The sequence below is a fragment of the Biomphalaria glabrata genome, chromosome 4 (assembly GCF_947242115.1).
Source record: "Biomphalaria glabrata chromosome 4, xgBioGlab47.1, whole genome shotgun sequence".
NCBI lineage: Eukaryota > Metazoa > Mollusca > Gastropoda > Planorbidae > Biomphalaria > Biomphalaria glabrata.
The window spans coordinates 18,817,456-18,827,843 of NC_074714.1; the positions used below are offsets into that span (position 1 = coordinate 18,817,456).

The 10,388-nt window shown below is 32.2% G+C and overlaps 1 long non-coding RNA gene across 3 annotated transcripts; it reads left to right on the top strand.

Annotated features, from left to right (window-relative positions):
* Positions 1 to 598: 598 nt before the first annotated feature.
* LOC129925654 (uncharacterized) lies at positions 599 to 10,047 on the top strand. 3 transcript variants are annotated; one of them, XR_008777347.1, is made up of 6 exons: positions 607 to 678; positions 3,024 to 3,160; positions 5,107 to 5,215; positions 7,227 to 7,313; positions 8,175 to 8,239; positions 9,781 to 10,047. It is a non-coding gene; the product is annotated as an uncharacterized LOC129925654 (long non-coding RNA). The 3 variants fall into 3 exon arrangements; XR_008777348.1 differs by lacking the exon at positions 3,024 to 3,160 and having other exon boundaries at positions 599 to 678; XR_008777349.1 differs by lacking the exon at positions 8,175 to 8,239.
* The last annotated feature ends 341 nt before the right edge of the window (positions 10,048 to 10,388 follow it).

A 10,388-nucleotide genomic window follows, 5' to 3' on the forward strand; every position in this document is an offset into this window, starting at 1 on the left:
ATTGTGATATAATATTCCTGTCATTGTGTCAATGTGTCATCCATTGATTGACCATTCCAAATCCAATGATTGAATGAAATTGAATGACAATTTTACATTCATGACAATGAAATTATGATTGGGCACTTAATTGAATTGAACAACGTTACATTTACATTATATAAAGCAGTGCAGATTTATATTCTTAAAGTAATTAAATAGATTAACAAGGATGAGACTTGAAATACTGATCTAGATTTCTAGAGCCAAGCTTGATAAAATGTTTCTTCAGAATACTAGCGTTTAGTGAACAGAACTCAGGACTTTCACGTGATTTTTTATTAAACTTTCGACATGGAAGAGCATACCTCTTGTGTTTATTTTAGTATATGCATTATTTCAATTTCGCAATATTATCTGTAAATACATTTACATTTAGCTAGATATTTATTTAGCTTTTAAAAGTATATGCCTGCCCATGTCTCTTATTGATAATATAAAAAATATCATTTTAAACACATTTAAAACCATTTGTTAAGTGCCAACGAAGTTTTAGATCTACTTGCTTTTTATTAATTATAATAAAGATGAGAGAGAATAAAAAACCAATTAATAATTGGGATATTGTCTAGTAACACTTGTAAACAATGAAAACTTTTTGGAATCTCAATCTGGGACCGTCACCCTGGGATCTACATAGTAACATATAGACTCTATATAGATCTAATATAGATATAGAATAGTTTATCATCTACTAGATCTTTATTATAGACTCTAATACTCCTTCTTCCCTAGTCTAGTGAAGTGCTATGTCGGCTATGAGTATGAGTAGTATGAGAACATGGAATGTGTTGCTTGAGCTAGCGGCGGCTAGCCAGGAAAACTAGATCTAGATCTAGATCTAGTCACGACTAGAACTAGATCTAGTGACTTGGCAGAATTTAAGTCAGACTCATTGACATTCAACAATTGTCAATGATTGTCATTGGTCGATTGACTATTGGTTAATATGCATGACTGAATGCATGACGTGTAGGACGTAATCATCTTCTTTTTTGAAGTAATGTCTGTATAATACACTGTATTAGATAGATCGGTTACCAATAGACCTATAACTAGACTATTCTACTCTGTCTCTACTAGTACTAGTTCTAGAATCTAAGGTAATTCACTAATTGAAGTAATTGGTATGACTTTGTAACTTAGTTAAGCTTAGTAATACTAGAGCTGTAGAGACTAAACTCTAGATCTAATAGTAGATCTAATAAAATGTTTTGTAAAATGTTTTACATGTTTCGGATGTTCCTTCAGAGTTGAAGATAATTACTTCCTAGTCCAAACTCCCGCAGGACGACGGGGGATGGGAGCGGGCAGGGTTTGAACCCTCGACCATCAATAAATGTGAACGACAGTCCAGCGCGCAAACCGCACGACCAGGCAGCCATCCTATAATATCAGGGGCGGACTGGGTATCAAAATCATCCGGGCATTACCATATAATTTATAAACTGGCATGTCATATCATGGGCGATTTTTTCGGTGTGTGGGGGGTTTGATTCTTTTTACCTCATGTTGATGTGTGTGTGTGTATGTAATTAATCTTCATTACATTCTAACCTTTCATTCTTTCAAACATTTTTTCTACCCTAGAATACTCTCTTCCTTTAATTAGTGGAAAGACAATACTCACAGCCAATGACTGTTAGGAAGTCTGGGGGAGCTCTGTAAGCTCCCCCAGCGGGGTCCTGATCCAAGCATTATTTCCATTTTTTTAAGCTTTAAAAAAAGCATTTTCTGAGGTATCTAAAGTGCAATTAGCCTGCTACTCATCTGCTAAAAAAAAATAAAAATAAAAATAAATCTGCCATTCACTGCATTTAATTAATGGAGTCCAGCGACTGGTAGAAAATGGTAAAAAAAAAATTTTTAGCACGCTCATGAAATTTGGTGACTGTAGTTTTCTTAAGTTGGCTGCACTGGAGCACTAAGTAAAGTTTCTCTTTCAGACAATGTGGTCTGAGGCAAGTAATGGTTTGAACCCTGCCCCCACTCCAGGCTAGGCCCATTATTATAGATGCAAAAGTTTGAAAACGCATCGAAAAAACTGGATGCATGCTTGCGTAGGATTACATAATGTATTTTATTTATACATGTATGTAGTCTGAAAATATGTAAGTCACAGCTGGGGCAGCGTAGTCACGGGAAATACTGCTTCCTCATTAATCTTCAGACTCGAAGACAAGCATTATTATTATTTATTCTCAAAACTATAAACAATACAATAGCTGCTTTAATGAGTTTGAAACTTTTTGGTATTATTATTGTATTAAAAATAAAATAGTTACGTCCTACTCATTTCATGTGTCAATCTAGTCATGCATGTTGATCTGTGCTAAGTTATTGATTTTCTGGCTGACTCAGGCAACCCATTCCATTAAAAGATAAGAGAATGCAGAGCGGTTAGAGAGGCACTTACTTAATGTGAAAAGCTCTTGCTTCGTCCTAGTACATTCTCAAAAACGCGAATTGTATATGAATTTATCATGAGGCATTGTTTAAAACATAAATATAAATTCCCTTTCATTAAATATCAGATTTGACAGTGCTATATAAATTATTATAATTATTTTAAGAATTTCCTTCATCAATGACTTCATACTAAGCATAAGTTAGCCTTTAATTATAAAAGTAAAAAAAAATTATTTAGATCTATAATCTAGATTTGTTTTGTTTTTTTAAATTAAATAATTTTTTTTGTAAGCCTTAAGTGTAGTACTTTTAGATCTATGTTATTAAAAATGAACAAAAAGAAAACTTACTTTTTATTTACAAATCGCAGAAAGTAGAACTCTGTACCCATATTGCGCTGTGAATATAAGTTGTGTGGTTTGCTATTTCAGGGCTGTGTGTGTGTTTAAGTTAATTTCTATCAAATATTGATATCATTGTTGTCCCTATTTTGTTTTTCTGTGTTATATCAATGTTTTCTAACTTAACCTCAATCATTCCTCTTTTTTGTAAACTGTCAATGGAACCATCAAAAGACGGGGGAGGGAAGGAGCAAAAACAAATGAGAGTGCCATCGAACGTCCATGCCAACCAGCAAAATTATTAGGCCTAACACAACTTCAAAGACATCAAAGCAGTGTTGAAGTCCATGCCGCTCGTGCATAGCAAAAAAGTATGGTCTAACGTTTTGCAAATGATAATACGTACAGTGTATATAGTGTAATTTGATACGGCCCACAGGGCATTTGCCCGTTTGCCCCTATAGCTATTCCGAGTCTGAGTAATACTATACCTATAATAGATTGTTATAGTAATTAGATCTATATTTTTTTAAACTATTTTTACGGGCTATGCCTTATAGTCTAATCTAGTTATAAATGCCTAAATTGTTGCACAGCATATACTGATTACTTTTTTAGACTCGAGTTTTATTTCTATTTTGGAACCTCATATGCTAAGCTAACACCTGTTCAGTGAGGAAGAATTACTGTATTTGTCCAGATACTGATGTCTTTGTCTTCTGTTGTAGGCTCTGTTTTGCTTTATATTTACAGTTTGGAGCAGTTCGGTTAGCCCAAAACCAGCATGAGTAATTGAATTAAACAATAATATTCTTCAACTATTCTTTTGTTTCCATGCTATAGTTTTACGAAACAATGTTACAAATAATTTGTCCTTTTTTTTAGGAAATTAATGTTATGGGCTATTGCTGAAGCTAATATTATGTTAATCTGTTGGCATAATTGGCTGTGGACAGTGTGGGCCCACTTAGCTGCAGTTACTCTTTGTGACCATGATAAAATGCTTTTACCAACTATAATGACACCTATAAAATGTAGGCTACATGTATGCCAATTAGTATTCAAGATGCACATTTTCCTGATCATTTCATTACACTGTAACTATTTATCTTGTTAAATAATGTCTATGTTCGGCAGAGCTTTTTCAGTAATTATGGATTACTTGTTATCTTTTACTTTCATAAACTACATCATGAGTCTTTTAATTACATTTATTATTTTAAGAAAACAAAATGAGTTATAAACTAATTTTAATATTTTTTGCTGCTGAGCTGTGAGCTCTTTTGCAGACTGTGCCAAGAAAAAATAGTTTTGCTATTCTCATCAGTTGTTCAGCTGTTGTTGTAGTAGGGTCTTCATAAAGGGAGTTAGGAAGGGGCATTCAGAGAGTTTAATGCTTCATAAGGGTGGATGCAGTGTTTGGCTTGGTCATTTCTTTGTACATAGTTTTGCCTGTGTTTCCTGATGCCCATTGGTTGAGCCACTCCTCTTTGTGATTGTTGACTAAGATTGATCTTAGGGTGAGGTAGTTAACAGGTCTATCTGGTTGTTCCATAGATGATCCCGCATTTGATAGCTTATCAGCCTTTTAATTTCCCATGATGCCAATGTGTCCATGGATCCACTCTAATGTGATAATGATATTTCATTTTGACATCATCTGATGGATTATCACACTTAGCTTCCTCTAGGCATCTCTGTTCTGGGCAAGTCTCTTCAACTGTCCCCACATCTTGCACATCTGCTTGGCATCTGCTTCCAAATCGCAGCAATAATGATAATGCTAGGGCTGAATATGACATCCATATCACGCCTGAAGTCAAGCACTTTATCACAAGGAAACCATGCCCTCCTCCCCCCCCCCCCCCCCGAACAATGAAAGGAAGTAATTCATTTTCCTTGTAGACAGTTGTAAAATGTACCACATGCTTTGTTTCCATTCCTTTTATACTGTTTCACTTTGACCTTTGCAATGTTTACCAAAATGTTTAAAGAATGCCATAACTTTCTATGTTGCAGTCAGTAGCAGGTGTCAGAGAAAACAATCCATGACTTTGTTGGAGCACCTTTTTTAGTGGGCACTGGTGCACTGGGTGTGCTATTGTTTGCTTCTGTAATTGTTTTGTATATATAGGCTATAGGGCCCTAGTTTTATTTCAATTTTCAACCTTGTTGATTATAGGAACTTGTACTTTATAGATTGACCTGCATTGTTGCATAAAAACATCTTAATACTTCTTTACCAGATATTGAATATCATCTAACTTGAGTTTGAAATAGTATAGTAGTTAACGAAGTTAATTTGTTTCTATTTCAGAAAGATTTGTGCAGACTCCATCCTGTAAGTCAGTTCATGAACAGATTGATATACACAAAATGTCAGGAGGCAGGATTGGCAAAGTGGCATTAATCTTTTCTATGTCCAGGTAGCAAAATCTGTTATATATGTCATACTTTAAAAACAGAATTTGCATATCTTTTCAATATGAATTCGTCATTAAAGGAAAACTCAGATGGTTTTGACAATTTTAAAATAATATGTGTTGGTATAATATGTGTTTGGATTTACAGATAATGAAAATATTATTTTTTCAATTTTTATTTGCAATAATAACTTAGTAATGAATGTTTTTTCCGTCAAAAGTTTCCTGCGCATCCAAAATGGTCAGACTTTCACCGGGTTTCTATGTGACGTCACAAATGTGTTTTAATCTATTGACTTTCTGTATAACGGAAAACCATACAGTAAAGTTTTCATTCTTGTAAAAGAAATATATCTTCATCTATACAATTAGATCTAGAACTTGTAAGCAAAGAAAAAAATGCATGTTAAAAGTAGATTTACTACATGTAGTCTAGACCATCCTTACAGTGACCAGTTTGTTAGAATCAGACACATGATCTATTTACTTTTAGGGACAGAAAGAGGCTTAGATGAAATATAACTTTTTTCCACGAGTTGGTTATCCTAATGCTTTTAGATCTATCTATAGGGGCCTATCTATATATATAACTGTACCATAGCTCTGTACTAGGCCGTCACTAAGCCTAACAGCCTAACTGCTACTGTAAGAATGAAGCGATATATGATTGTTTAAAACTAGTTTCCCTTTCAGTATTGTTGAGGCAAGTGCCTAAGTTTGCCTAAGCTGAAAACAAAATCTCAAAGAACCCTGTATTTTTTTGAGATGTCTAAAATTTACTGAATAATTTATTAATTATAAATGTTTATAAGCATTTAAATAAAAAATGGTAAAATGTTCACTATAACAACTTTTTACGCAGAATTTAAATATATCAATAACTCATATTTGAAAAACCATTTGTGTTTCCCTTTAAGCAACTAACATTTTCTTGCATTTAAACCTGGTGTCTACAGCATACACTTAATCTTAGTAAAAAAGAAATTAGTTCAAACAAAGAAGAGAATTGCTATTAATTTTAATTTCATTTTAAAATGTAATCAAGTTTTACTTATACTGATAGGAGATATGAGAACCTTAAAAATGATGGCTGTAACACACAGTGGTAGAGATTTTTTAAAATTAAGGTATCTCTTTCAGTCCTAGCAATCTACAAGGCAGATGATGTAAAGGTCATCTGTTTCTATGTTTGACATTTAACGGGTTTCATGTGACCAATGAACAACTGCTTTTACTTTCCCAGTTTGGAAGCCTAGTGCTTTACCACTCAGCTTGTTATTTTAAAAATAATAAGATAGCGAAACAAATATTGTAGGCAAGAAATGTATCAACTGTCTGTGAACAATTTGTAATCTTATGCCCTGTAAATTATTTATCAGTCTTTATAAGGTAGACTTTTACTATAGCTCTGACTGTTTGAAAAGTTATTTTGAATTTTTTAGTAATGACATGTCAGATAAACATTAATTAATAATCTAAAAATAAAAATAATAAATAAATAAAAGACATACACACACTTATAGCAAAAAGAAATTATTCTATCAAAAAAGAAAATTGAATGAAATATGGGCAAAACTAATACCACCTCAACATCTGACATAATGGGCAGTATATATGGTTAGGGGTTCACAGTTTAGAGTAATACCTGGGAGACCTGTTGAAATGGAGATCAGTGGTGGGTACATGTGCATGTGCGTATGAGGTTTTGGTGTGGTGCGTGTGGGGGTTTATGTGTGGTGCATGTGGGGGTTAGGTATAGTGCATCTGGGGGTTAGGTGTGGTGCATGTGGGGGTTAGGTGTGGTGCATGTGGGGGTAGGGTGTGGTGCGTACATTTTTTTATGTAAGAAATTTTAAAAACTTTAATATTAACTTGCAATAAAAAGCATTATAAAATTTTAAAACAATAATTTGCCTTTTCTTGTAGAGGTTAAATAACATAGAGGAAAATGGTACTACCAAAAGTAAACATTTCACTGTGATATTGTGAATAAGTTTGAAAGTATTTATTTCAGACAATGTTCCTACATGAAGTCATGTAAAGTACATGGATGAAGATGTGCATAGAGAACTGAACAGGGCATTGGGACATTGGAATTAAGGTGGTTTTAAGTTATTAGTTTAAGTTATTGTATTTTATGTCAGTCTTGTTTTGTAATTGTTGTTTGTAGATGTGTCCAAAGTAACCTTGTAAGTTTTGTTTGTAATGTCTGACATACTGTTGTTCATCTTGTTTGTGCTTGTTTGACAGTCATTGAAGTAGTTGTTTTTTACTGGCGTTAATGTAGTTCTGTTATGTATTTAGCTATTTAGTATCAATCTCTAAGACAGTAATTCTAATTCTTTGAGTTTGAAAGTATTTTTTTTCTTCCTTTAATCGAGTATTTATTTGAGAAGGTCTTCTCATTTAAAGTCTATCTAGTTTGGAATGTGAAACAAGTTAGTTTCTTAGTTATCTTTTATTTTTAATTTTAAAAAGTAATCTATATCAATATTTGTTTAAGTTCTATTAAATATTTTTTTATTAAAGAATAATAAGTCTTTTCAAATAAATGTGAAAATAACTTTGAGGAAATATTCATGGCCTTTCAAACTCAATTATCACTAAGATGTTAGGGTGAATGTGAAGATGGTTTTAAATAACTGGAACTTTGCAAATAGTCTTATTTATTTATTTCTGTATTTTTGAATGTCTTTGACTATACATATGCTTGGTCAACTTACAGCATGTTAACCTGACAATACATATTAACTGTGACATACTGCCTGTGACCAGTCAATACTTTTCCGCTATTACTTACTGCATGTGACCAGTCAATACATTTCCTCTATTACTTACTGCATGCTTACCTTACTATACACTCACATAGCAACTGATTGTGTTTTGTATTGTTCAAATATATAGAAAAATAATTTTAATTCTTTGAGATTTCCAGAAGAATAATTAGTCTCTTCTGATACAGATCAAACAAACATGGAGGAAATGTATTTCCAGAACTAAACATGCCTCCTTGCCATTGTGATTGAGGTGAAGTTTAAGTCATTAGACTTTTATTGAATGACAAAATAAAAACATTGCAACATTCTGCATGTTGACTTGACAATACAATTATTTTTTGACTCATTCTACCTGGCAATATACATGTGTAGGGACTTGTTGCATATGGACCTGATTTCTACAACATTTAAGGAGACAGACTGTATATTGACATGGGGTGTAAGGTAGTTGAAAAGGTTATTTGTCAGCAAAATTCTACTTTAGAATAGCCAAAAGCCTGAAGTTCCCATCTACCTAGCTCATCTATGGCTCCTCGTGCCACACCCTGGCAACAGTCTTGGTTGATTGGCTGAATACATGAGTGAAAACAGTTTCTTAACAAAAGGATTTGTAAAGTAAATTTTATATTGATAATTTATGTATTTGTTTTTTTTAACAGATATTTTTGTTTAATGCTGTTTTAAGTTATTGGACCTTTGTTTATTGTCTTTTATGTCAGTCTTATTTTGTTATATGACAAATTACAAACAAGACAGACTGTATATTGACATGGGTTGTATTTTAGTTAATAGGTTGAATTGACAACCATATTCTTTAGACTTGTCAGAAGCTTAAAAGGTGATTTGACAACTATATTCTATTGAATATTCAAATGCCTAAAATTCTTATCTACCTAGCTCTTTGTGACACACCCTGGGCAACAGTCTTAGCTGACTGACTGAATACATGAGTGAAAGCAGTTATTTACTTAATGTTCTGATTAATACATAATGTCCTAATAATTGTTTTTCAAAGTAAATTTTGTATTGATAATGTATGTATTTGTTTTATTGCTGAAATTTAAAAAAAAAACGTATTATAAGAACTGAAATTTAAGGATACTGTATTTGACTTGTAGACTGCTGTAAATTTTGATCTTTCTTCTGTTTAAAAAAAAACTGAGCCTGACTATCATGGTAAACTTAAATGATTGTTAGTTTATCACTTATTGAGTTATATGTATTTATGTAAAAAAAAATTGCTTATTTTAAAATAGATGGTTCCTTGTAAATATAAAAAACAATAGTACCCCTTTCAGACCTTGTTATCTATGAAGGTAAATGATGTAAAGCTCATTTGTTTCTTTTGCTAAAAATTAAGGAGGGTGTCATGGGGCCAACACAATTACCAACTGCTTTTACTTCAATAGTTTATGTCAGGTACCCATTAGAGTTGGGTTGACTCAGGGGTCTCCTAAAAATCTTAAGTTCAAAATCTGTTAAATATGCCTTCTTTTATTTTTCTACAGAAATTCAAATTATATGAAAAAAAAATTGTTTGTTAATAACACATTTAGTGAAAAAAATGTTGACCTGATTCATTGAGGCTAAGCTTATTCTAATACAGTCAGACGCTGGATACCATAAAAACTCATTTGAAGGTGAAACAGCTAAGCTCTTTTCAGTCTGCCAGCAATCTTCCCAATAAAGTTTTATAAAGAATAAATGAAATGCATTCTACTAACTGACTGAAACAATGAACTCTTTCCATTTCGTCATAAAATTTCATTTAAATTATTTGGTTTTCCTCAGGCCACAATGACAACAAAAGAACAAAAAAAAATGTGACTCCTGGCCACTCTACATGTTTGTTTGGAAACTGTAGACAAAGTGTCAGTTGATCTCAAATTTATTAAATTGATAAAATAATCCATAAGTTGTTTGGCATTTAATTATATTGCATATGTAAATAATTAAAGAAGTTGTATAAAAAGACATACACTAATATTTTGGTACAAACACAAAACGAAATTGAAAGATTTTATTCAACATGTCACTCTTTACTAAGCAAGAAATGTGTATCTATTTAGGATTTTTAAAATAAACTGATCTCTCAAATATTAATAAATAGTTGTAAATTATATTTAAAATGTATACATTGTATTTGATGCATAATAAAAAACTGTATTACATCATTGCATATCTATAAATTTATAGTTTAAAAAGTACTTTCTTAAAGTGGGTTTTACTGGCCTCGGAAGACCAATGTATTAATTAAAGAACAACAGCAAACCAAGTTACATAACAACCGAACTGTAAATAAGTGATCAACCATCGTTGAACAATAACAATATTTGATACTAAATGCAAACATTTTATATTTAAATAATATTCAAAATATGTACAAATCATGTGACAAT